A 27,949-nucleotide genomic window follows, 5' to 3' on the forward strand; every position below is an offset into this window, starting at 1 on the left:
CCATGGTGCAGTACGTTCCAATATAAAATTTATTTAAAATTAGGTGCACTCACCACATATAAAAGCATAAAGAACCTTCAATGTGAAATCCAACAAACGCTGGAGAGCAGTACATTCGATCCGGCTTGTGACGTCGACGCTGGTAACTCCGCCTACATGTTTCGCAGACAACTGCGTCATCAGGTGAAACATGTAGGCGGAGTTACCAGCGTCGACGTCACAAGCCGGATCGAATGTACTGCTCTCCAGCGTTTGTTGGATTTCACATTGAAGGTTCTTTATGCTTTTATATGTGGTGAGTGCACCTAATTTTAAATAAATTTTATATTGGAACGTACTGCACCATGGTCTTTCCCTGCTTTTACATTCCATATATGAGAGGGTGATCCTGTCCTTGGGAGGCGATCTGTGGATCCTGGGAGCTTCTACTGACACCGTTTGGAGCTGACCGTCCTGCTTTTGAGCAAAACGTTTGGCGACCAGTGTGAGAGCATTGGTCACCTGCATCTGGTAAGAGGCCATTTGGTCACTTTATGTGTGGTGGAGGTTCTCACTTTCCAGTACCAAGTTGACAGATTTTTCACCTTCCGTGGTGTTTTTGGTGGATTGGACTGTTCTACAATATTATTCCGAATCGAACTTATGTCCTATATATACACAGAACTAACAGCGCTGCATTCTATATTTTACATAACATGCAATGTTTGTGCAATGCAAATTCAGCCATACAGTTTGTATGGTTGAAATCGCATTGCATTTACACCAAAATGGTGCAGGACCTTTTTTTTGTCTGCACTGGAATCGGATAACATAGGTGTTCAAAACCATGAAACCCGCACCTGTGTAAACTGAGCCTAAACCTCCTAAATGCCAATCCTTGCAGGTACTTCACTTTATTTCCATAACTCTTCTTAGGATAGGTTAATCGTAGCGAATCCTGTGTGTTTCCCGCATCGCATTGCAATCACACAGCGTCCATGCAATCTGCGGTGGTGTCAATGTTATCTTAACAACACCCCGAAACAGATTGCAAAACACAGTGCAATTGCCAGAATTGCATTGCATGGCTGTGAACACCCATGCAATGCAATTCAGGTGCAAGGAAAAAAGAGGGTCCTGCACCATTTTGGTGCAAATGTGATGCGATTTCAGCCATACAAATTGTATGGCTGAAATTGCACCGCACAGACATCGTGTGTAATGTGCTCAGGAATGCTGTGAAAATCACATGCAAAGTCTGCAATCGCACAAGTGGGAACCTAGTACATATGACCTTCAAGGAGAAGTACAGCGAAGCCTTGTTTGTCTGTACTTCTTCTGTGGATCAGAGGAGTGCAGCCAGCAGACAGCAGGCTATGGCCCACTGTCGGCTGACATAACAGAGCTGGCCGAGGCTGGGGAAAGATCCCAACTTTAGAGTCCGGATTCACCCAGAAGCCTGGACCAGCACCTGGTTTAGCCTCTCAGCGAACCGCTTAGAGCCTGGGCCAGCCACTCCCACCCCCTCCACAGCCCAGGTCTCCAGTGAGCGTGGAGAGGGCAGAGCAGAGAGCCGTTTACTGACAGTCACCAGCTCTCTGCTCAGAGCGACGGGGGGGAACTGAGCAATCAGCGGTGTTTGATCACTCAGTTCCCACCCTTAGAGCCAGCCACCTAGGTAAGTACAATTTTGAAAAATAAATCCCATTCTTCTCTTTTAAGCCCGTCCCACTATTACGCATAAATTGACCATCACCTTTGTTTACCACAACATGCTATGTGTGCCGCAGCACTTGTTTTGCGGCTCCATCGCAGATTTTCCCAGGTCCTTCATGATTCTAGACATGCTCACATTTTGTTTCACTCTTTTGATTTTTCATTGTAAAACCAAGCAGATTGCTTGTTACTGGCATTGCTGATATTTACATATTGTTTAAAGGCTTTAACCCTTTCTCTGCCAGAGCCGTATTGTGTTTTTTTTTTCTTGCACACGTTTAAAAATCATTTTAGGCCTGATGATTACACAAAACCCCCAAACATTATATATTTTCTGAAAGCAGCCACCCTAGACTTGAGAATAAAATAGCAGTAGTTGAAATTTTTTATGTCAAACCCCAAAGGCCTGGAAAACGCAAATAAAAAAAAAAAAAAAAAGCACACTAAAGTGAATTTTAGAGAAATCAAACACAATAAACTACCCACATTTAGGTAAAACATAAAAGACGAGCTTGCACCAAGTAAATAGATATAGTACCCAACATGTCAAACCTTAAATTGTGTGCGCTCACAAAATGGCGACAAACTTCAGTAGCCTATATTTTCTATAGGTGACACTTCAAAAGCCACCAATAGGTATCAGTTTAGTGTTACGAAGGAGGCCTGGTGTTAGAGTGCTCTCACTCTGGCGTGTACTGTCATATGTAACATGTGTATCACAATCAACATTTTCACGCGTAGGTGCCCCGGACGCATATGTTTATGTTCGTGCCTGCGTGTGTGTGGGGGTGGGAGTCCTCAAAAAAAAAAAAAAGTCCCCTTTGTGATGATTTTTAGGTGACAGGTTCTCTTTATTGAGATATGCAGGGTCTAAAAGACTCCCAATGTCTCCTTGGGGCTCCATTGAGGGAGCACCGGTACTGGGGGTGTGAGCAATGGCATTGCAAAACATTACTTCCCGGCTAAGTTAGATGTGGACACAGAGATGCTAACCAGGAAGTGACATCATAGACTTCGCTTTCCAGGTCACAGCAAGAAAGGGAGGCGAGCGGATGTTTTTCCGCTTTTCTCTTTCCCCTCCAGCCGCCGGCACCTGTCATGTCACTCCTGGGCCCACAGATGGGCAAGCAGAGCCCGGAAAATATGGTGCTGTGCTGGGGGGGGCAATGGTTCTGGGGGTGTGAGCAATCAGGCAGCAGCTCAGCCACCCAAATGCTTTCACCTGATAGGCAGGAGTCAGTCTCACATGTCATCCCAGTGGCTACAGCCACCGGATTGTGTGTGAAACCTCTCGCTGTCATGTCCAGGTACGGACTTGGCAGCAAAAGGGTTAAATATCAATTCTTTTAGCTTCTAATAGGAATCCCTGTCACATTTTTATTTATTTTCTTAGCTTAATAAACATTTATTTTGAACATAGTGTACCTCAATTCTGTGACAGACGCTTGTAATGTGGGCAGTATGTATGTAGGTGGGACTTTACATGGGTGTAGCTTAAGAGTGGGCAGGGACATAGGGGGCCCCATGATCTCCTCCTGCCAGGGGGCCCCATGAGCTGTCAGTCAGAACCTGCCACTGTCACTTTTCAAAAAGAGCGCGGCTGAGTGGGGCTCTACCCACACAGTTGCATCTTTCATTCAAAGCGATCTTGGCAGCAGACAGCATGTAGTTCTCAATGAACTGGGAGGGTTCTCAACATGGGGGAGTGCTTTGGGGCTGGGGGGCTCTGCCCCCCCCAAAGCCCCTTGTCCTCATGTTGATGGGGACAAGGGCCTCTTCCCCACAACCCTGGCTGGTACCTGTAGGGGTCCGTGGGCAGGGGGCTTATCGGAATCTGGAAGCCGCAGATCCCACCCCCCCATGTGAGTGAGTAGGGGTACATAGTACCCCTACTCATTCACCCAAAAAAAATGTGTGTGTAAAAAATGACAGTAGGCAGTTTTTGACAATTTCTATATTAAAAAAAAAAAAAACATTTTTTTTTTCCGGGTCAGCTGTGGCGTGATTGTTGACAATAGATTTACTCAGTCTCCATTCACACTACCGCGACTTGTCAGACGACTTGTCAGCCTGACAAGTCGCGGTCCATCGCGGTCCATGCAGTGCTACAGGACCCGTACTTCGGGGCGACCTCGGAGCAACTTGCATAGACATTCATTATATGAAGTCCGTGCAAGTTGCGCCGAAGTCGCGGTGCACGCGACTTGTGAAGTCGCCCCCGAAGTCGTGCCGCTTCAGTGTAAATGCGGTCTTAGGGGGACATTGTTTTTGTTTTTTAATAAGGGAATTGTCATAATTCCCTACTGTCAAATTTACACTGTTATACAAGCTGTACACTCACTACCTTACATTGTAGCAAAGTGTCATTTCTTCAGTGTTGTTACATGAAAAGGTATCATAAAATATATTCAAAGAAGTGAGGGGTGTACTCACTTTTGTGAGATACTATATATATATATATATATATAGATAGATAGATAGATAGATAGATAGATAGATAGATAGATATATACAGTGTATACAATTTTTTTTACTGTATATATATATATATATATATATATATACACATACATATATATATATATATATATATATATATATACAGTGGGTACGGAAAGTATTCAGACCCCCTTAAATTTTTCACTCTTTGTTATATTGCAGCCATTTGCTAAAATCATTTAGGTTCATTCTTCTTCCTCATGAATGTACACATAGCACCCCATACTGACAGAAAAACACAGAATTGTTGACATTGTTGCAGATTTATTAAAAAAGAAAAACTGAAATATCACATGGTCCTAAGTATTCAGACCCTTTGCTGTGACACTCATATATTTAACTCAGGTGCTTTCCATTTCTTCTGATCATCCTTGAGATGGTTCTACACCTTCATTTGAGTCCAGCTGTGTTTGATTATACTGATTGGACTTGATTAGGAAAGCCACACACCTGTCTATATAAGACCTTCCAGATCACAATGCATGTCAGAGCAAATGAGAATCATGAGGTCAAAGGAACTGCCTGAAGAGCTCAGAGACAGAATTGTGGCAAGGCACAGATCTGGCCAAGGTTACAAAAAGATTTCTGCTGCACTTAAGGTTCCTAAGAGCACAGTGGCCTCCATAATCCTCAAATAGAAGACGTTTGGGACGACCAGAACCCTTCCTAGAACCGTCCGGCCAAACTGAGCTATCGGGGGAGAAGAGCCTTGGTGAGAGAGGTAAAGAAGAACCCAAAGATCACTGTGGCTGAGCTCCAGAGATGCAGTCAGGAGATGGGAGAAAGTTGTAGAAAGTCAACCATCACTGCAGCCCTCCACCAGTCGGGGCTTTAGGGCAGAGTGGCCCGACGGAAGCCTCTCCTCAGTGTAAGACACATGAAAGCCCGCATGGAGTTTGCTAAAAAACACCTGAAGGACTCCAAGATGGTGAGAAATAAGATTCTCTGGTCTGATGAGACCAAAATATAACTTTTTGGCCTTAATTCTAAGCGGTATGTGTGGAGAAAACCAGGCACTGCTCATCACCTGTCCAATACAGTCCCAACAGTGAAGCATGGTGGTGGCAGCATCATGCTGTGGGGTGTTTTTCAGCTGCAGGGACAGGACGACTGGTTGCAATAGAGGGAAAGATGAATGCGGCCAAGTACAGGGATATCCTGGACAAAAACCTTCTCCAGAGTGCTCTGGACCTCAGACTGGGCCGAAGGTTTACCTTCCAACAAGACAATGACCCTAAGCACACAGCTAAAATAACGAAGGAGTGGCTTCACAACAACTCCGTGACTGTTCTTGAATGGCCCAGCCAGAGCCCTAACTTAAACCCAATTGAGCATCTGTGGAGAGACCTAAAAATGGCTGTCCACCAACGTTTACCATCCAACCTGACAGAACTGGAGAGGATCTGCAAGGAGGAATGGCAGAGGATCCCCAAATCCAGGTGTGAAAGACTTGTTGCATCTTTCCCAAAAAGACTCCTGGCTGTATTAGATCAAAAGGGAGCTTCTACTAAATACTGAGCAAAGGGTCTGAATACTTAGGACCATGTGATATTTCAGTTTTTCTTTTTTAATAAATCTGCAAAAATGTCAACAATTCTGTGTTTTTCTGTCAGTATGGGGTGCTATGTGTACATTCATGAGGAAGAAGAATGAACTTAAATGATTTTAGCAAATGGCTGCAATATAACAAAGAGTGAAAAATTTAAGGGGGTCTGAATACTTTCCGTACCCACTGTATATATATATATATATATATATATATATATATATATATATATATATATATATATATATATATATATATATATATATATATATATATATATATATATATATATATATATACACACACACACATATATACACACATTATATATATATATATATATATATATATATATATATATAATATGTGTGTATATATGTGTGTATATATATATATATATATATATATATATATATATGTGTGTGTGTATATATATATATATATACACAGTACACTGTATATATCTATCTATATATATATATATATATATATATATATATATATATACATATACACACATACACACACACTCTACAATGTCTTCTAGGGCAATAATCAAATTATATCTATGCGACTGAATCCACAAGCTATGCGACATAGAATAGGAAAGAATCAAAGAACATAAAAAAACAGACTGACAGCAATAAAACAAATTACAAAAAATACTCTTGGTCTAAAATCAAAACAAATGTACATGCAGTAAGCAAAAACAAACGCATTTAACGTCTGGAAAACCGCCTTCAAACCCAACATCAGAGGAGATTTTTCTACCTCTCCTCTCACTCTGTGAAAACATTTGGCTTGCAATTTTCGTTCTGGTGGTTCCTAGGGTTAACTTTGATGTTTTGTTCTAAATGAATTTCAGAGGCCATTTATCCAGTTAATCATGAGAGTAGGAACAGATTGAAACTTTTATCCTAGCTGGTAAACTGCCATCCCGGACTTTTATCCAAGTTTTCACATGAAAACGTCAGCGGGGAATAAAGCTGACAAATATATTCAATCAAAGATGGAATATTTTTCCTCTTAAGTTGCAAATGGCTTCATTAAAACAAAAACATTACCGCGGGGACTGAGCGGAGTGGAACACTGGTACCTAAATGGTGTTTATGACTCGCCTAAATGTAATGTGAATTAAATTTTAAAGGATTATAGTCAGGTAGGTCACAGATATCAGTAAAGCACAGTCCATTAAGAAGATGAAAGGACTCAGAAAGTCCCTGATGACAGAACATGTTATATGGGTACCTACAGCACGGGCCGCATATGTAATGTCAAATAAAATGTAAAGCTACAAGTACATTAGAGATAAGTGTGAAAGCAGACCTCAGACAACTACAGGATGATATATCAATGTGAGCAACGCTTGGATGAAACAATGGTCATGGAATTTATTAAAGCCTGCAAACTCTAGATGGAAGATTCAGGATTGTATTTATTGGGATTTAGGAGAGACTCAATAAATCATGGCGGAATCCAAAACTAACTTACTGAATATGACAAATATATTAAAACTAATTTACTACCTACTAACTGACAAGTCAATCTGGCGTCAGCTGCCCCGGTGCGGATAGGGAGATTCCCCAAATGCATTACCTATATTCAGGATTAAGGATGAGCTTCGAGTTCGAGTCAAGATCCCCCTGCCCCAAAGCACCCACCCCCCCCCCCCCAAGTTGAGGGCGTGTGGCATTGTATGGTTCAGGAGGGGGGGGGGGGCGCTCGCTCGCCCCCACCCCCATCCCGGCCAGCCAGACTGTGTGCTCGGATAAGGGTCTGGTATGGATTTTAGGGGGAACCCCACACCATTTTTTTTTTAAATTTTGGTGTGGGGTTCCCCTTAAAATCCATATTGAGGGCATTTATTACATTGGCGAGCTGCAGCACCATTCATTTTGAATGGCACCCCAATGCACTACTACAGTAGTGGGCAATGCCACCCTTCACATGCCAAGCATTGTGCTGCACTGCATTGAAAAAAAGGGTAATTTAAACTTTTTTATATGTTTTGGTCTGTTATGCACTAAAGTTTTTTGTCAGCCTATTCAAAATGATTGGGTCACTGTAACCACTTGTAAAATGGCCAAATAGTGGACGTTTATTTCTGCAGTGGCATTTCTAAACGACACTGCAGACATCACTCTCCAGTAGTCAGTGCACCCGCTCAAGGCTGTGATCTGAGACATTATCAGATGGTTCGGATCACAGACACCATGTACCGAGCTGATCTGAGTGGCTCTGTACCATGTGATTATTACTGGCATGACCAATAACAGCAATCACAAATGTAAACAGTGTACTCTTCACATCTGACAGGTTGCCCCTTTGTTCTCAAGTTAATACGGAAAACAAAATGAATTAAGGGATCAGCAGCAGCAGATTATTGGTGAGGGATTTTACCTGATTGTGGGACCTTCTTTCATCCTTTTACTCCCTTCTCCTCTGTTTTTCTCATCTCCAGCCTGTCTCTATGTGATCTGTATATAAACCACTTCACCTCTCTTATCCCACATATTAACCCCCCCTCATTTTCGTCTTCCCACTATACGTGACCTGTACATTAAAAATTATGTTACCTCAGCATTTCATATTCCTGATATGTGCCTTATGTACCATGTACTTGTGTTAAAAAGTTTTATTTTCTCTTTGCATTTCTTCTTTTGTGTGAAATGCCTGGCGATCCTGCCAGTCATCCTGCTTTCCTATTTTAAACTGACCACACTAGGCATAGAAGCACATCCTTCCCAGTGTGGTCAGTTTTCTTCTTTGCATTCTACTTGGGAGCACAGTACTCCAGTGGTCAGACTTGTGCTGACATGTCCTCCCCCATGAGGTTGATGAAGGAGGCGGGACTTAGCCCCTGAAACGCATTCCTGGTTGGCTCCTTCATCACAGGCATCTTACAGCTCCCCTGACAGTTTGTCTTCCTCATGGAGGCTTTCCAGCTGCTCACGCTGACCTCTGCATGGATCCCTGTAGCAAACCTTTCATCTCCCCACTGATAATTGTTCTGGAGTTTGTTACATGCTTTTTTCTTACGGACCTTTCTTTGTAAGTGCATCTTTTTATTGGATTTACATTTTGTTACACAAAAATCTATTTCACTATTGGCGCTTTTCTTTCCCCCTACCCTCTTCTTTTGTATTTCCTTCCCCATTCACATCTCTTTACTGGAAGATCAGTGTACTGCTCTTTCCTGACGCCAACATGGCAGCATACATATGATATAGCTCCGCCCCCTATCCTATATCCACCCACAGGACCTGTTTAAATCTATAAAAGTCTGTCTGGGAGCAACCTCCCCATTATCCTTTTTGTTCTCAAGATATACACTCGCTAGACTGTGATGTTGCGATAAAATCCCTACCTGCCGACTGCGTCGGTATCCGTTTGGGTTCAGCCTCTCCCAGGTGCAGTCCCACATCTTAGGTTGCAGGTAAATACCCCAACAAGGTGGGGAGCCCCTTCTGGTGGTCTTTTGGGGCTGAGGAGTTCTCTAACTAGACATGACAGAACCTCATGTGGTGCACCTGCGATGATGTTTGGCTGCTGGAGTCCATGATGCATGTGTCTCCCTGCACACCTGAGATTGTGCTTCGTTGCTGGAATCCACGATGCATGTGTCTCTGCACACCTGAGATTGTGCTTCATTGCTGGAGTCCATGATGCATGTGTCTCTGCACACCTGAAATTGTGCTTCGTGGCTGGAGTCCATGATGCATGTGTCTCCCTGCACACCTGAGATTGTGCTTCATTGCTGGAGTCCATGATGCATGTGTCTCTGCACACCTGAGATTGTGCTTCATTGCTGGAGTCCATGATGCATGTGTCTCTGCACACCTGAAATTGTGCTTCGTGGCTGGAGTCCATGATGCATGTGTCTCTGCACACCTGAGATTGTGCTTCGTTGCTGGAGTCCATGATGCATGTGTCTCTGCACACCTGAAATTGTGCTTCATTGCTGGAGTCCATGATGCATGTGTCTCTGCACACCTGAGATTGTGCTTCATTGCTGGAGTCCATGATGCATGTGTCTCTGCACACCTGAGATTGTGCTTCATTGCTGGAGTCCATGATGCATGTGTCTCTGCACACCTGAAATTGCACTTCGTTGCTGGAGTCCATGATGCATGTGTCTCTGCACACCTGAAATTGCACTTCGTTGCTGGAGTCCATGATGCATGTGTCTCTGCACACCTGAAATTGTGCTTTGTTGCTGGAGTCCACGATGCATGTGTCTCTGCACACCTGAAATAGTGCTTTGTTGCTGGAGTCCATGATGTATGTGTCTCTGCACACCTGAAATTGTGCTTAGTTGCTGGAGTCCATGATGCATGTGTCTCCCTGCACACCTGAAATTGTGCTTTGTTGCTGGAGTCCACGATGCATGTGTCTCCCTGCACACCTGAAATTGTGCTTCTTTGTTTGAGTCCATGATGCATGTGTCTTTCTGCACACCTGAGATTGTGCTTCGTTGCTGGAGTCCATGATGCATGTGTCTCTGCACACCTGAAATTGTGCTTTGTTGCTGGAGTCCACGATGCATGTGTCTCTGCACACCTGAAATTGTGCTTCGTTGCTGGAGTCCATGATGCATGTGTCTCTGCACACCTGAAATTGTGCTTTGTTGCTGGAGTCCACGATGCATGTGTCTCTGCACACCTGAAATAGTGCTTTGTTGCTGGAGTCCATGATGCATGTGTCTCTGCACACCTGAAATTGTGCTTCGTTGCTGGAGTCCATGATGCATGTGTCTCTGCACACCTGAAATTGTGCTTTGTTGCTGGAGTCCACGATGCATGTGTCTCTGCACACCTGAAATAGTGCTTTGTTGCTGGAGTCCATGATGCATGTGTCTCTGCACACCTGAAATTGTGCTTTGTTGCTGGAGTCCATGATGCATGTGTCTCTGCACACCTGAGATTGTGCTTCATTGCTGGAGTCCATGATGCATGTGTCTCTGCACACCTGAGATTGTGCTTCATTGCTGGAGTCCATGATGCATGTGTCTCTGCACACCTGAAATTGTGCTTTGTTGCTGGAGTCCATGATGCATGTGTCTCTGCACACCTGAAATTGTGCTTTGTTTCTGGAGTCCACGATGCATGTGTCTCTGCACACCTGAAATTGTGCTTCTTTGTTTGAGTCCATGATGCATGTGTCTTTCTGCACACCTGAGATTGTGCTTCATTGCTGGAGTCCATGATGCATGTGTCTCCCTGCACACCTGAAATTGTGCTTCTTTGTTTGAGTCCATGATGCATGTGTCTTTCTGCACACCTGAGATTGTGCTTCATTGCTGGAGTCCATGATGCATGTGTCTCTCTACACTTGTCCTTCGTTGCTGGAGTCCATGATGCATGTGTCTCTATACACACCTGTGCTAAATCGTGATGCTGGTGTCAGTGTTGCAGTTTCTTTTCTCCTACAGGTATGTGCTATCCCTTTTTGTTTTCCTCCCTTGCCTCTAACTTTGTTAAGCCTCGTACACATGAAATTCGGCCGGGAATTTTCGTCCGACGACCGATCTGCCGATTTTCGGCTTGTTAGTATGATGCTTCTGACAACCGACTCCGACTTTTCAGCCGAAAAAATCTGGTGTGCAGGCTATAAAATTTTTGTCCGCCGTCAAAACACGTCCGATTTTCGTGCAGTCAGTACAGATTTCGATGGGGAAAAATCTTATGAGCAAGACTGGGCATGCTCAGAGATGAAAGAACACAAAGAAAGCAATCCAACACATGACGTCAATTCTGAAGTAGAATTCTGTCGTGCGGGAAAATTCGTGTGCAGTCTAGAGCACATTCCAACCAACAGACACCACTCTGGACAAAAGACGAACGACCGGTCAGCGGAAATTCGTTGCGTGTGTACGAGGCTTAAGGCTTAAAATTTGATTGCAGATTTTCCTCTGCTTGTTGTTCTGTGCTGCCTACACACCACAAGATTAGTTCTGTCCTTGTCATTTTGCCACTTAAATTCAACCAATGACCCCATGCTCTATTATTGGTGAAATGTATTTTATGATCACAAAACAAAGACCCGAGTTCACTGCAGAGATTTAAGTTCATAATTTACAACTCATACTGCACATGTTCCATTAGATGGAGTCAGAATTTCCTTTCACAGCTGATTGAAGAGATCACTCCACACACTACAATTTCCACGTGATAATAATCTCACAATGTGCTGGTTCTAGTAATTTTTTTTTTTTTTCTTTTGTCTGGAGTTTTTTTCCTTTCATCTGTGGCTTTTCCTTTGACCAATGTGCTTGCATGCACAATATGGTCCAGGTTTTGTGGCTGTTTCCGGTTTTAGGGCTGGCTATGGTGTCCCTGCATGCACTGTGCAGAGGGCCTGTGTGGCAGCCTTCTTTGCTATGACATGTACAGGCTCACGCATACGTGAAGTGTTTTTTGCACTGGAAACCTCTTCTGTTTTTCCCTTGCTTATGCTTCAGGTTAATGGGGGAAGAGAGGAAGGTGATTCAGGCACATGTCTATAATCTGTTTTCTTCTTTCTATGAGTCTCCTTTTTTTCCTTTCTGCGCAGTGCTGACATCCTTGCTCCAAAAGGAACTTTCTGCCACATAGCCAAGACCTCCATGTGCTCTTGCTTAAGGTCAAGCTAAAAGAGCGTTGCCATGTCATGACAAGCCCAGTGTGGACAGCGGATTATCCATCCCCGCAGGTCTCACCCAGGAGGTGTAGAAAGTTACCACTGAGTGTCAGAATGAGTGTCAGAATTACTCCTCCCCTTAGTGCTAATGGCAACAAAAGGGTAAGAAGTGCTGGGCCTGCGGGGCGGCGCTATTACCAGACTAAAGTGTCTGTGGATATTGCCGCCGAGACCTGTAACGACAAAGCAAGTCATGGCCGTTCATGGGCAATTCTCTAACTAAGTTCTCCGATCACTTATGCCAGCAGACTCTGGGGCAACGTCAAGGACGCAGCCCTGCAGATGAGTTCAGGGCATTAAAATTAACCCTTCTAACCAAGGAGGTCCCAAGCCTATTACAGCCAACTTTGTTTCTGGCTCTGGGCACCTTTATCCAAACCATTCACCCCTGCCTTACACCCGGCTACTAGGGTTGAGCGAACACCTAGATGTCCGTGTTCGACGGGTTCGGCCGAACTTTAAAAAAAAGTCCGGGTCCGTGTCCCGGACTTTTACCGAACTTTTCCCGGACACCGAACCCCATTGAAGTCAATGGGGACCCGAACTTTAAGGCACTAAAATGGCTCTAAAACACCAAAGGAAAGGGCTAGAGTGCTGCAAATGGCAGCAAAACGTAATTAAGAGCATGGCAAGTGCTCTGCAAACAAATGTGGATAGGGAAATAACTTAAAACAACAAAAAAAAACAGAAAAATAAAACAATGTTCTTCTTCATCTCTGAAGGACGAGGCCCATATGGAGTAGGAGGGAGGTTGAGGTGGTGGTGGATGTGGCGGTGACTAGACATATGCCGGTTTTCGGTAATTCGATATATCGCGGTATTGCATAGCCACGGTATTGTTATTGTGGCATTTTTAAAATACCGAGTTTCTCTGTCAAGTCTGCCTGACTTGTGAATTGATACATTTCAGTGAGCTGGATGACTCATTCACTCACTCAGCTAACACCTTTCAGCATTAAGTCTCCTAACTATAAACAAAAATGATTACATTTGTATCTTTTCCTTCCCTCTGCCAGGGAGAAAGGAAGTTTAACCTCTTAACCACTTAAGCCCCGGAGGATTTGGCTGCTAAAGGACCAGGGGTTTTTTTGCGATTTTTTACTGCGTGACTTTAACGGACAATTGCGCGGTCGTGCGACGCTGTACCTAAACGAATTTGACGTCCTTTTTTTCCCACAAACAGAGCTTTCTTTTGGTGGTATTTGATCACCTGTGCGATTTTTTGATCACGCGCTATAAACAAAAAAAGAGCGTAAATTTTGCAAAAATAACAATATTTTTCACATTTTTTTATATGAAATTCCCCAAAAAAAAAAGTAAAAATCAAAATTTTTTAACATTTTTCGGCCAATTTGTTTTATGCTACCTATGTTTGGTAAAAAAAATCGCAAAAAGCGTATTTTGATTGGTTTGCGCAAAAGTTATCGCGTTTACTAACAAAGAGAAAGATTTTTGTCATTTTTGGTGTTTTTTTTTTTAACGCGTAATGGCGGCGATCTGCGATTTTTTTTTTCGGTACTGCGACATTGCGGCGGACAGATCGGACCCTTGACTGACATTTTTGACACTTTTGGGGTTACCAGTGACATTACTGCAGTAATCAGTGCTATACATATGCACTGTTACTGCAAAAATGACACTGGCAGGGAAGGGGTTAACTTTATTGGGAAGGGAGGGGTTAAGTGTGTCCTAGGGGCGTGCTTTCTACTGTGTAGGGACATTGCTATTGGTGTAAAAGCAAAGATCCACCGTTCTACATAGTAGAACGGTCAGATCTTCACTTTTACACAGGGAGAACTGACAGGCAGCTTGTTTACACAAGCTGCTCTGTCTTTCTCCCTTCACAGGAGCGATCGTAGTGTGGCCGGCGGACATCGAGTCCGCCGGTCACACGCACTGACTTGCCTGTGAACGAGCCGCGGCGGGCGCGCGCCTCGGCGGGCGCGCGCCCGCTCGCTATAGGCTCGCAAGTCAGTGACAGGCGAGTGACGTACCGATACGTCACTCTGCCTGGCCGGGGCTGACCGCCGCAGTATATAGTCGTGCGGCGGTCGGCAACCGGTTAAAGACTGGATCTTTTTCTGACACTTGCTGTTTGCAAGTTAAAATCAGTTTTTTTTTTGCTAGAAAAGTACTTAGAACCCCCAAACATTTTATATATTTTTTTAGCAGAGACCCTACAGAATAAAATGGCGATTGTTGTAATATTTTATGTCACACTGTATTTGCGCAGCAGTCTTTCAAACGCAATGATTAGACTTTAATGAATAAAAAAAAAAAAAAAAAACGTAACAGTAAAGTTATCCCAATTTTTTTTTTTTTTGTTACACAGAGAATCGTGAGAGAATCGTGATCTTTATTCCAAGCTAAAAAATCGTGATTCTCATTTTGGCCAGAATCGTGCAGCTCTAATAAATATATATATACACACACACACGCCTAGCAGCCCACATTACATTATTATATAGCCATCAAGCAGTGTCTGGCCTACCTGGTGATGACTGGTCCTGGCGCTCTGATCCGATGGCCTGGTCTTTAAAGGGGCAAATCCTTGCGATCCAGAAGTGGTTAAACCTGCAGGAGGACCGGTGTTTTTATCTATTAATGACTTTACTATTGCTTTAGGCCTGGTTCACATGTATGCGGGTTGGTGGTTCACATGTATGCGGGTTGGCGGTTCACATGTATGCGGGTTGGCGGCCCACATTTGCACAGGCATAGCAGCCCATTGATTTGAACGGGCTGCTATGCCCTCATTTTCCGCAGAAAAAAGGTGCATGCAGCATTTTTTTTAAATTCAGTGGCCTTGAAATCCATCCTGCTTTTGCACCATGCGACTAACCTGCAGTTCCTGCTCTGGCAAGCTTTCTGCATTTTTTGTATACGTGGGCACGGCATTTAAAAATAAACAGTTTGCGTGTGCAGCAACGGCAGGTAAGTCGCATGGTGCAAAAGAAGGATGGATTTCATGGCCACTGCATTTTTTTAAATTCTGCATGCACCTTTTTTCAGCTGAAAACGCAGGCATAGCAGCTCAAGCCCATTCACATCAATGGGCTGCTATGCCTGTGCAAATGTGGGCCCCCAACCCGCATACATGTGAACCAGGCCTAAAGCAATAGTAAAGTCATTAATAGATAAAAACACCGGTCCTCCTGCAGGTTTAACCAATTAATGACTTTACTATTGCTTTAGGCCTGGTTCACATGTATGCGGGTTGGGGGCCCACATTTGCACAGGCATAGCAGCCCATTGATGTGAATGGGCTTGAGCTGCTATGCCTGCGTTTTCAGCTGAAAAAAGGTGCATGCAGAATTTAAAAAAATGCAGTGGCCATGAAATCCATCCTTCTTTTGCACCATGCGACTTACCTGCCGTTGCTGCACACGCAAACTGTTTATTTTTAAATGCCGTGCCCACGTATACAAAAAATGCAGAAAGCTTGCCAGAGCAGGAACTGCAGGTTAGTCGCATGGTGCAAAAGCAGGATGGATTTCAAGGCCACTGAATTTTAAAAAAATGCTGCATGCACCTTTTTTCTGCGGAAAATGAGGGCATAGCAGCCCATTCAAATCAATGGGCTGCTATGCCTGTGCAAATGTGAACCACCAACCCGCATACATGTGAACCAGGCCTAAAGCAATAGTAAAGTAATTTATAAACAACACCTCCTTCAGGTTTAACCACTTCTTGACCACAAGGATTTGCCCTCTTAATGACCAGGCCATCGGATCGGAGCCGAGCGCCAGAACCAGTTATCACCAGTTAGGCCAGACACTGCTTGATGACCTATTTTAGGCCTGGTTCACAGAGTCTGTACTGACTGACTATATAATAATGTGCATAAGTGAACCAAAGCCCCTAAATTCAGCAATGAAATTGAAGTGAGGTGGAAATTTAATAATTTAAATTTAATAATAGAATACCGTGATAATACCGTATACCGTGGCAAAACCTTAATCAATTAATCGCAGCATGAAAATCTGATACCGTCACAAGCCTAGCGGTGACATAGGCGTGCGCACAGGGTGTGCTGGGTGTGCCTGGGCACACCCTAATCACCTAGGGCACATAGCATTGCCAGTGAGGAGATGGGAAAGATCTCCCTGGGACCTGCTCTGCTCTATTTCTCCTTGCCTACAGGTACATGGCCCCGATACATTACTCTCCCTGCTGGCAAACACATGCATGTGTATTTCAACTTTGGGGTGCACACCTTAATGCAATAGGCTGCGCACACCTATGGGCGGTGTAGGTGGAAGCGGCGGTGGAGGAGGACCAGGGCCGGATTAACAGCATCATGGGCTTGGTGCTGAGGATTTTGAAGGGCCTTAAGGGCCGTGCCTTGCCATGCACCCAGAGGAGGAAGGGTGCAGCCATGCATGCCTAATTCAACATGGGATGCTGTCTCTGAAGCCCATAAACACATCCATGCATCGCCAACTGTCCCTCCTTGTCCGGCCTTCACGCTGTGTGGGGAGGTTCTGAGGGTGCTGCCTGGGGAAGCGAGCATAGAAGCCAGACTTCTGTGTTTACAAGTGACAGAAGAGCGGTAACAGTGAATATGGCCAACCCGGGGCCTATATAAAAGGTAGGGGCCTGGAGCTGCAGCTCCAATAGCCCCTACATTAATCTGGCCCTGAGGAGGAGGACGAGGTAGCCAACACTGCTTCTTTTCAAAAATTTTAAATGAGGGTACACCCCAAAAGAGTGAGAAAGAGCAAAAATGGAACAATGGGTGGGTAAGGTCGGTATCCATTGCTATTCTGCATAAGGTACGGAAAAGTCCCGTGGGATCCATGCCTGGTTCATTTTAATGAACGTGAGCTTGTCCACATTGTCTCTGGACAGGCGGCTGCGCTTGTCTGTTATAACGCCCCCAGCCGTGCTAAATACCCGTTCAGATAATACACTGGCTGCAGGGCACGCCAGCACCTCCAAGGCGTAAAGGGCAAGCTCAAGCCATGTGCCCAATTTGGAGACCCAGAAGTTGAAGGGGGCAGACCCGTCATTCACTACATGTAGGCGTGTGCACACATACTGCTCCACCATGTTGGTAAAATGCTGCCTCCTGCTAAGACGTTCCATCTGAGCTGCTGGTGCTGCTGTTTGTTGTGGCGTGCTGACAAAGCTTTTCCACATTTCGGCCATGCTAACCCTGCCTTCTGAGGTGCTGGCGGTGCCCTGGTTGCGTTGGCGACCTCCTCCTCCTCCTCCTCTGCCTTGTGCTTCCACTGTGGCCCCGCTGTCAGATGGGAATGCCAGCAGCATGGCGTCTACCAGCGTGCGCTTGTACTCGCGCATCTTGCGATCGCGCTCCAGTGAGTGAATTAAGGACGGTACGTTGTCCTTGTAACGGGGATCCAGCAGCGTGGCCACCCAGTAATCAGCACAAGTTAGAATGTGGGCAACTCGGCGGTCGTTGTGGAGACACTGCAGCATGTAATCGCTCATGTGTGCCAGGCTGCCCAGAGGCAACGAAAGGCTGTCCTCTGTGGGAGGTGTATCGTCCGTGTCCTCTGTATCCCCCCAGCCACGCACCAGTGATGGCCATGAGCTGGCCTGGGTGCCACCCTGCTGTGAACATGGTTCCATCTCCTCCTCCAGCTCCTCCTCCTCCTCATCCTCCTCATCCTCCAGAACTGTGCCCCTGCTGGACAATTGCGTCCCTGGCGTTTGCGTGTGCAGGAACCCACCCTCGGAGCCCCTTGCGAATGACTGCCCTGAAAGCCTTGGAAATGTTACCTCTTCATCCTCCTCCTCCTCCTCATCCTGTGCCACATCCTCTTCCATCATCGCCCGAATTGTTTTTTCAAGGAGGCATGGAAGTGGGATAGTTAAGCTGAGAACGGCGTCATTGCCACTGGCCATGTTGGTGGAGTACTCAAAACAGCGCAACAAGGCACACAGGTCTCGCATGGAGGCCCAGTTAAATTAAATAGCGGAATAGAAAATATGATCCAAAAAAAGTGTATGTATATCACACGTACACAACCACACTGGGCCCCAATTACTATTGTTTGTACCCCTAAAAGGCTAGATGAGGAGTAGGGGGAGTATGGAACAGGCAGCACCCTCAAACCTTCAGAAGTATGAGATGAACCCCAACAACTTGGAAAGGTGGATCTCTCTCACACGTACCGACACAGACTATCCCGCAATTCAATTGATCCTCAAAGGTTTTTATTGAATAGCGGAATAGGAAATATGATCAAAAAAAGTGTATGTATCTCGCACGTACACAACCACACTAGGCCCCAATTACTATTGTTTGTACCCCTAAAAGGCTAGATGAGGAGTAGGGGGGGTATGGAACAGGCAGCACCCTCAAACCTTCAGAAGTATGAGATGAACCCCAACAACTTGGAAAGGTGGATCTCTCTCACACGTACCGACACAGACTATCCCGCAATTCAATTGATCCTCAAAGGTTTTTATTGAATAGCGGAATAGGAAATATGATCAAAAAAAGTGTATGTATCTCGCACGTACACAACCACACTAGGCCCCAATTACTATTGTTTGTACCCCTAAAAGGCTAGATGAGGAGTAGGGGGGGTATGGAACAGGCAGCACCCTCAAACCTTCAGAAGTATGAGATGAACCCCAACAACTTGGAAAGGTGGATCTCTCTCACACGTACCGACACAGACTATCCCCCAATTTAACTGATCCCCAAAGGTTTTTGATTAAATAGCGGAATAGAAAATATGATCCCAAAAAAGTGTATGTATATCACACGTACACAACCACACTGGGCCCCAATTACTATTGTTTGTACCCCTAAAAGGCTAGATGAGGAGTAGGGGGAGTATGGAACAGGCAGCACCCTCAAACCTTCAGAAGTATGAGATGAACCCCAACAACTTGGAAAGGTGGATCTCTCTCACACGTACCAACACAGACTATCCCCCAATTTAACTGATCCCCAAAGGTTTTTGATTAAATAGCGGAATAGAAAATATGATCCAAAAAAAGTGTATGTATATCACACGTACACAACCACACTAGGCCCCAATTACTATTGTTTGTACCCCTAAAAGGCTAGATGAGGAGTAGGGGGAGTATGGAACAGGCAGCACCCTCAAACCTTCAGAAGTATGAGATGAACCCCAACAACTTGGAAAGGTGGATCTCTCTCACACGTACCGACACAGACTATCCCCCAATTTAACTGATCCCCAAAGGTTTTTGATTAAATAGCGGAATAGAAAATATGATCCCAAAAAAGTGTATGTATATCACACGTACACAACCACACTAGGCCCCAATTACTATTGTTTGTACCCCTAAAAGGCTAGGAGTAGGGGGAGTATGGAACAGGCAGCACCCTCAAACCTTCAGAAGTATGAGATGAACCCCAACAACTTGGAAAGGTGGATCTCTCTCACACGTACCAACACAGACTATCCCCCAATTTAACTGATCCCCAAAGGTTTTTGATTAAATAGCGGAATAGAAAATATGATCCAAAAAAAGTGTATGTATATCACACGTACACAACCACACTAGGCCCCAATTACTATTGTTTGTACCCCTAAAAGGCTAGGAGTAGGGGGAGTATGGAACAGGCAGCACCCTCAAACCTTCAGAAGTATGAGATGAACCCCAACAACTTGGAAAGGTGGATCTCTCTCACACGTACCAACACAGACTATCCCCCAATTTAACTGATCCCCAAAGGTTTTTGATTAAATAGCGGAATAGAAAATATGATCCCAAAAAAGTGTATGTATATCACACGTACACAACCACACTAGGCCCCAATTACTATTGTTTGTACCCCTAAAAGGCTAGGAGTAGGGGGAGTATGGAACAGGCAGCACCCTCAAACCTTCAGAAGTATGAGATGAACCCCAACAACTTGGAAAGGTGGATCTCTCTCACACGTACCAACACAGACTATCCCCCAATTTAACTGATCCCCAGAGGTTTTTGATTAAATAGCGGAATAGAAAATATGATCCCAAAAAAGTGTATGTATATCACACGTACACAACCACACTAGGCCCCAATTACTATTGTTTGTACCCCTAAAAGGCTAGGAGTAGGGGGAGTATGGAACAGGCAGCACCCTCAAACCTTCAGAAGTATGAGATGAACCTCAACAACTTGGAAAGGTGGATCTCTCTCACACGTACCAACACAGACTATCCCCCAATTTAACTGATCCCCAAAGGTTTTTGATTAAATAGCGGAATAGAAAATATGATCCCAAAAAAGTGTATGTATATCACACGTACACAACCACACTAGGCCCCAATTACTATTGTTTGTACCCCTAAAAGGCTAGGAGTAGGGGGAGTATGGAACAGGCAGCACCCTCAAACCTTCAGAAGTATGAGATGAACCCCAACAACTTGGAAAGGTGGATCTCTCTCACACGTACCAACACAGACTATCCCCCAATTTAACTGATCCCCAAAGGTTTTTGATTAAATAGCGGAATAGAAAATATGATCCCAAAAAAGTGTATGTATATCACATGTACACAACCACACTAGGCCCCAATTACTATTGTTTGTACCCCTAAAAGGCTAGATGAGGAGTAGGGGGAGTATGGAACAGGCAGCACCCTCAAACCTTCAGTATGAGATTGTGTTCACTGTACCCCACAAAGATTGAGTTCACTGCACCCCACAATGATTGTGTTCACTGCACCCCACAAAGATTGTGTTCACTGCACCTCACAAAGATTGTGTTCACTGTACCCCCCAAAGATTGTGTTCACTGCACCCCACAAAGATTCTGTTCACTGTACCCCACAAAGATTGTGTTCACTGCACCCCAAAAAGATTGTGTTCACTGCACCCCAAAAAGGATGTTGTTCACTGCACCCCAAAAAGGATGTTGTTCACTCCACCCCAAAAAGATTGTGTTCACTGCACCCCACAAAGATTGTGTTCACTGCACCCCAAAAAGATTGTGTTCACTGCACCCCAAAAAGGATTTTGTTCACTGCACCCCAAAAAGGATTTTGTTCACTGCACCCCAAAAAGGATGTTGTTCACTCCACCCCAAAAAGATTGTGTTCACTGCACCCCAAAAAGATTGTGTTCACTGCACCCCACAAAGGATTTTGTTCACTGCACCCCAAAAAGATTGTGTTCACTGCACCCCAAAAAGGATGTTGTTCACTGCACCCCAAAAAGGATTTTGTTCACTGCACCCCAAAAAGATTGTGTTCACTGCACCCCACAAAGGATTTTGTTCACTGCACCCCACAAAGATTGTGTTCACTGCACACCAAAAAGGATTGTGTTCACTGCACCCCAAAAAGATTTTGTTCACTGCACCCCAAAAAGATTGTGTTCACTGCAGCCCAAAAAGATTGTGTTCACTGCAGCCCAAAAAGATTGTGTTCACTGCAGCCCAAAAAGATTGTGTTCACTGCAGCCCAAAAAGATTGTGTTCACTGCAGCTCACACACAGAAAAATGGATGTGGATCACTGACACCTGCCTATCTCCAATCCCACACCACACAGCAATATCGATTGTAGTTTGTAGAACACAGTTTCCCTAAAATTCAGCAGACTCTGTCCCTAACAGGATTGAGAAGAGATCGTAGATCAGGATTGAGTGCAGACCCCACCCCCCACACAGCAATATCGATTGTAGTTTGTAGAAGACACTGACCCTATATAATTCAGCAGACTCTATCCCTAAAATGCCTACAACTCGCCCTGCCTAAACACTCCGACCTGTCCCTCAATTCTATCCGGACACAAATGGTTTTTTCCTGCCTATCTTTCCCTAATCAGCAGCCAGCACGTTGATGTGTGCTCTGTCCCTGAATCTAAGCAGCATAATGACGCCGCTGCGGCTGCCTCGAACTTATAAAGACTTGGTCACATGCTTCAGACGGCCAATCACAGCTACTGAGACATTTGCAGGCATGGCTGGGATGGCTTAAGGCACACCAGTTAAACGATTGTTGATTGGCTGTTGAAAGCCCGCCATGAAAAGAGCGCCAAAGCATGCAAAACCCGGAAATAAAACGACCGAACACGGATTTTTACCCGAACATACAGTAAAGTGTCCGTGTCCGTGTTCGGGTACAAAAAATCCAATTATTCGGTACGAACACGAATAATACAGTCCGTGTTCGCTCAACACTACCGGCTACACCAGATGTAAAAGATGTCGGTCGTCCTCCTTTAAGAGGTTAAGCAGGTTTTGAGTGCCTATTGGGTCCAGTCATTCATTAGGGCAGTTAAGCAGGCCCGGAATGGGATGACCCAGATCACTGTCTTCCAAGTAATTTGCTGTTATCCATGTTCCCCTAAGGCAATGCTGCATTCAGCGACAATGAAGGGGGCTTTAATGCCCAGTTCCAGGTCGACAAACCTGTCCTCTGGCAGGGTGGTCATAAGTGCCTGCATGATGACTATTTTCCCTCTGAATAGAAGTTTAGACTATTCCAAGAGACTCACCGCCGCTCAGTTATCTTTGTCCTTAGTTTGCTGTGCAGATGGTGCTTGCAGTCGGCTCTTGATTGCTGTATAACAAGGTTTAAGTTTTATAGAGTGACACACATCCTTGAAATGTCAAACATTCTTTATTGGCCCATGAATAAAAGTCACATGTACATCTTAATGCTAAGCACTATTCCAGGAGCAATCTGTATTTGTCTGACCTTCCTCCTTATAGGAGGCCGAGGCTCCAGTGAGTTCTTTCTGATAGTTTATTCTACTCAACATTCCAGGACTCAAGAGTCAAGATACTTTTTCCAGAATAAAAAAACATCAAGAGCAAATGGAAGGGTGTGTAAGGGCACCTTTCTGAAGGATGTACAGGCATGGTCCTTTTCAAACCCTTCATCATCCCCTATAGGAGTCAGGTTAATGGGGTACCCCTCCCCCCAACAGCTAGTGTGGTGGGGACTAGGGTGGCCAAATGTGTACACAAATTGTAATGACCATTTTTTAGGATCCAGGGGTGCCATCTACAGTAAAACTGTTACTTTTGGTGCTTTAGACATCACTCTCCAGAACATTTCTTCATCCTGACCAGAATAGCACATTCCCTTCAGAAGGTGGATGTCCTCTCTGATTACATCAATATTATACGACTGCAATGGGGAATTATTCTAAGTCCTCCCTCAGAGAGATTTACAGGCTTTTATTCTCCTCTGTGTCCCGTACAAAGAAACCGGTATTGAATTTAAAGAAACAAAGTCTCGTCGTGAGATGGACATTTCCAGTTCTTGGCTCTTCCTTTCAGGCCTATCTGCCTCACCGATGGTCTTTATGTAGGTTCCAATCTCTGTATAGCCCCTCTGATGAAACGGGGGTGCTTCAATTCCAACATTATTTGGATGGTATTCTACTGTTGGCTCAGAGTTGAGATGACCTACTAGTTCAAAAGGGGATTCTTCTGGCCAGCCCGAAGTTTTGGCTGGATAGGACTGTCAAGACAGTTGGAGCAGACCTGACTAGTCATTGATACGGAGCCCAGTTCAATGCTCACGCTTTTTCTCCTCCTTTTTGAATGGGCCAAGCAGTTGTCAGCTTCCCAATGCAGGGGTCTCTTGGAAATGATGATGTCTTGCATCCCTATGCTACCCTAGGCACACTGGATTCTCTGGACGTCCAATGACATTTCTTTTTGCAATGCAAAAGGCAGCCAATTCAAAGTGCTTCGTCCCATATGTGGAGGAGCCTCTGGTGATAGATATGTCAGGGGACCCTCAATGATCCCTTCCGGTAGGTTCATTATCCGGGCCATTAAGTAAGGGCTCACATTTCAGCTTTCACCAGGGAAAATGGGCATGTGAGCTGCCAGGGGAATGCTTCATGAGGTCAGTCCTGAGAGTTTTCCTTGAGGAGGAATAACATCCCCCAGTAGGTTTTTATTCTGGTCCTGGCTTTCTTGCCAGGGCTCTGTTTGCATTATCAGAAAGCAGACCTCAGTGGGACTTCCCTCAAGAGGCAATGTCCCTCGATAACTTCAGGCAATAACTTCAAGGGGCAGAGTATTGGCTCTAGAAACAGTTGGAGCTACAGAGTCCTACAACTTAGTCCTTCTGGACATATTGGGGCCCATGCTCCGTGAGCACCTCTGTTCCCAAGGTGGCTTCTGTTTTCATCTTACAAAGTGGTGGTTCCATGCCTTCTGGTAAAGACAGTACCTAGCCTACACTGGATGTACCAGTGTGTCTAAAATGCCTACCTTCAAGCAACTTACTGGTGTTGACATCAGGCAAGTTTGGAGGAGGAACCTACAGCAAAACGTTGTCATCTTGGAGAGTCAAGGTCATCCAGAAAACTTAGTGCGGCCAGGCGTGGGCCTCCAGAAGCTCATTCAGCTAGGTCAATTTTTACATCTTTACATTGGGCATTTGCCTATAGAGATCTCTGCAAAGCAGCAGGCAGGCTGGTTGGCATGGTGCACTTGCCTACAGCGCTACAGGGAAGATCCAGGGGCTTGTACATCAATGGACTTTAATGGAATGATGGTCTAGGCTTTCATGTCCATTGTAGTAAGGTTTGATTATATCCCACCCTGTTTAGCTCGCTATTTATCATATGTATGCTGCCATGTTGGCATCAGGAAAATGGAAAATTGTATCAAATACTTACTGTAAATTTTCCTTTCATGACGCCAATACATGGCAGCATACGCACCCTCCCTCTGATCTTAGTGCTTTATACGGAGAATGGGGGAGGTTGCTCTCAGTCAGACTTTTATAGATTTAAACAGGTACTTTGGGTGAATATAGGGGTGGAGCTAAATCATATGTAGGGCTGTGGGGAAGAAGGCATGTGGCCTGGCATGGTTCAGGAGGGGGTGCATGCTTTTTTTTGTTTGCATGGGATTCTCCCTCAAAATCCATACCAGACCTGAAGGGAAACCCCACTCCTATTTCATATTTTTTCCACAGCCTCTGCCCCTTTCTTTACATTTTACTTTACATACCGGCTGACAGTTGCAAGTGCAGGGCGAGGATACGTTATGGTTGTTAGGACACCTGAGGTTGCCAGCTTCCTAACAACCATCCAGAGGAGATCCTGTCACATTTAGCAATGGCAGTAATAGTGTTGCTATATGCCTCACTTTTGGCTTCTTCGGCCGAACACCAATTTGGTTTGGCCATTTGCCGAAACTCCTAACAAACAAAATTTCATCCAAACCTATAGTCGGACAACAGCTCATCCCTACTCTCAGACAGTTGACATCAGAACAGATGTCTTCATTGGAAGGTTTTCTCTCTATTGCTGTTCTAACCCCTATCAGGGGTTTTAAAACTTCACTACGCTACCGAAAACAAAAAAAAAAAAAATATAATATATATATATATATTTTGGCTTTAGATGCACTGTATGAGCTAATTTGGAGCTTGGCATATTGGTGTGTTAAAATAAATGTAAACCTGATTCATAAAATTTGACCTGGGCACATCTATCTCTAGTGTTTACCTATCTTTCTTCAAAGTCCCATAACTTTCTCCTGCTCCATTCTTGTGTTATCAGCATTAAAACTTCTGACAAGTTCTCAGTCAACTGGGATAAAACCAGGATGAATTTTGTGTCGGGGTGGGTGCTCTAAATAGATTAGCAGACAGCTGGTCCCTTCACAGAACAGCTCTTCAGGTTTCTGGCTATGTGGACAGAGGGTGTGTGCCTTTCCTCCAATCAACTGTCACACAGTGTATGGCCAAACTTCTCTCCCACGGGGCAATCAGGAAGAAAAAATTCTAACAGGATGTGCACTTTCTAAACAGTGTAGAAAGCTGAAGACAGCAAATATACAAGTAAAACCAATGTAGGAAGATTTGTTTAATCTCTGTGTATCATCTGAGGATGTTCACTTCACTGGTTATATGTGAGGGGTTTTTACATCCACTTTAACCTCCCTGGCAGTATTCCCGAGTGTGGCTTGGGGTTAACTTTCAGTACCAAAAGCGGTAAATCTGAGCCACACTCGGGATTACCCCGCAATGTTACTCACCTTCCTTGCGATCCCCCGCCGTCCTCCCTGCCATCCTCGCTGTCTCTCCCCACTCTGTGCACAGCCGATTGCCGGCACTTGCCTTTCCGGTTCCCTCTCTGTGAGCATTGCAATGCAGGGGGGGTGGAACCAGCAGCCAATTCAAAAGTGTAAATACACATATGACATGATACAAAGCTGTGATCCTAACGGATCACACTGTATCATGCCATTTCAGCACAGGATTGCACCTGGATACTTTTCCAGTGCCCTGCCTGTGCTTTTCCAGTGCTTTGTGCCGAACTGGAAAACAGCTACAGCGAAATGGAGTTACTTGAAGAACTGAGCGATAGCGATTTGTGGGAAAATTCAGGTACTGAAAGTGACGACAGCGACGATACTGATGTCTCTTTCTTGCACATAGCTTGTGGAATTTGGGAAGTATATCAAATGATTCTTCAGAATTTCCAATGGAGCGATGTGCCAGAAATAGTCATCAGAATCCTCTGTCGTCACTTTCTGTACCTTATGACGAATTTTCCCACGAATCGCTATCGCTCAGTTCTTCAAGTAACGCTTTCGATTGGCTGAGTGGGGTAGTGCTTCCTTTAAAGCTTGATTCCAGGAATTCAGCTTTTTAAAAAATTAAGGCACACTATGAGTTAAGTCCAGTGAGGTACATGACATCTCCTGAGCTTCGCTATATTATTTATATCTGACAGCTTTAGACAGCCATATAGTACTCATGGAAGATAGCTATCACTGCAGTTCTGGGAGCCCAACACTGATCCTTTTCTTGAACAGGAGAGTCGCTGCAGCTGCTGTGCCTGCCCCTCCTCTCCTCTAGCCCATTCACAGAAGCCTTGGTATTATGTGAACACATTCAAAAAATACAAAGGCTTCTGTGAATGGGCAGCTGGGAGGAGTGGTTGGCATATCTGCTGTGTCTTCTTCTCTCCTCTCAGATCCCAGAGTGTCTCTTTGGCAGAGCAATAAACTTGGCAAATGTAAATAATGGAGATAAGCCTAGGAGATGTCATGTAGCAACCTTTCACTTAAAGTGGATTTAAACCCCCACATAAACCCAGTGAAGTGAACAGCCTCAGATGATACCCAGAGATGAAACAAATCTCCCTACGTAAGTTTTATTTGTATATCTACTAACTTCAGCTTTCTACACTTTTTAGAATATGAACATCGTGTTAGAATTTTTTCTTCCTGTTCCAGCATTGGGTGAGTCTTGGCACACATTGTGTGATAGCTGATTGGAGGAAAGGCACACCCCCCCCCCTCCACATAGGCAGAGGAAGGAAGAAACGTGCATAGCTGTGTTGTGAATAGACAAACTCTCTGCTAATCTAGCTTATTGCACCCACCCCAACACAAATTTCCAGCTGCTTTTATCTCCTGTGTAGGAGAACTTGTCAGAAGTTAGCACACTGATATCAGAGGAACGGAGCAGCGGAAAGACACTGGACTTATGGCTTTGGAGAGAGATAAGTAAACGCTACAGATACAGGTCAAATTTAATGAACGGGGTTTACATGCACTTTAACTTATAGTTTGCCCTAACTTTTTGCAAAGTGACCAAATTCAGCTTC

The sequence above is a fragment of the Pelophylax lessonae genome, assembly GCF_965119305.1.
Source record: "Pelophylax lessonae genome assembly, chromosome: 6".
Taxonomy (NCBI): Eukaryota; Metazoa; Chordata; class Amphibia; order Anura; family Ranidae; genus Pelophylax; species Pelophylax lessonae.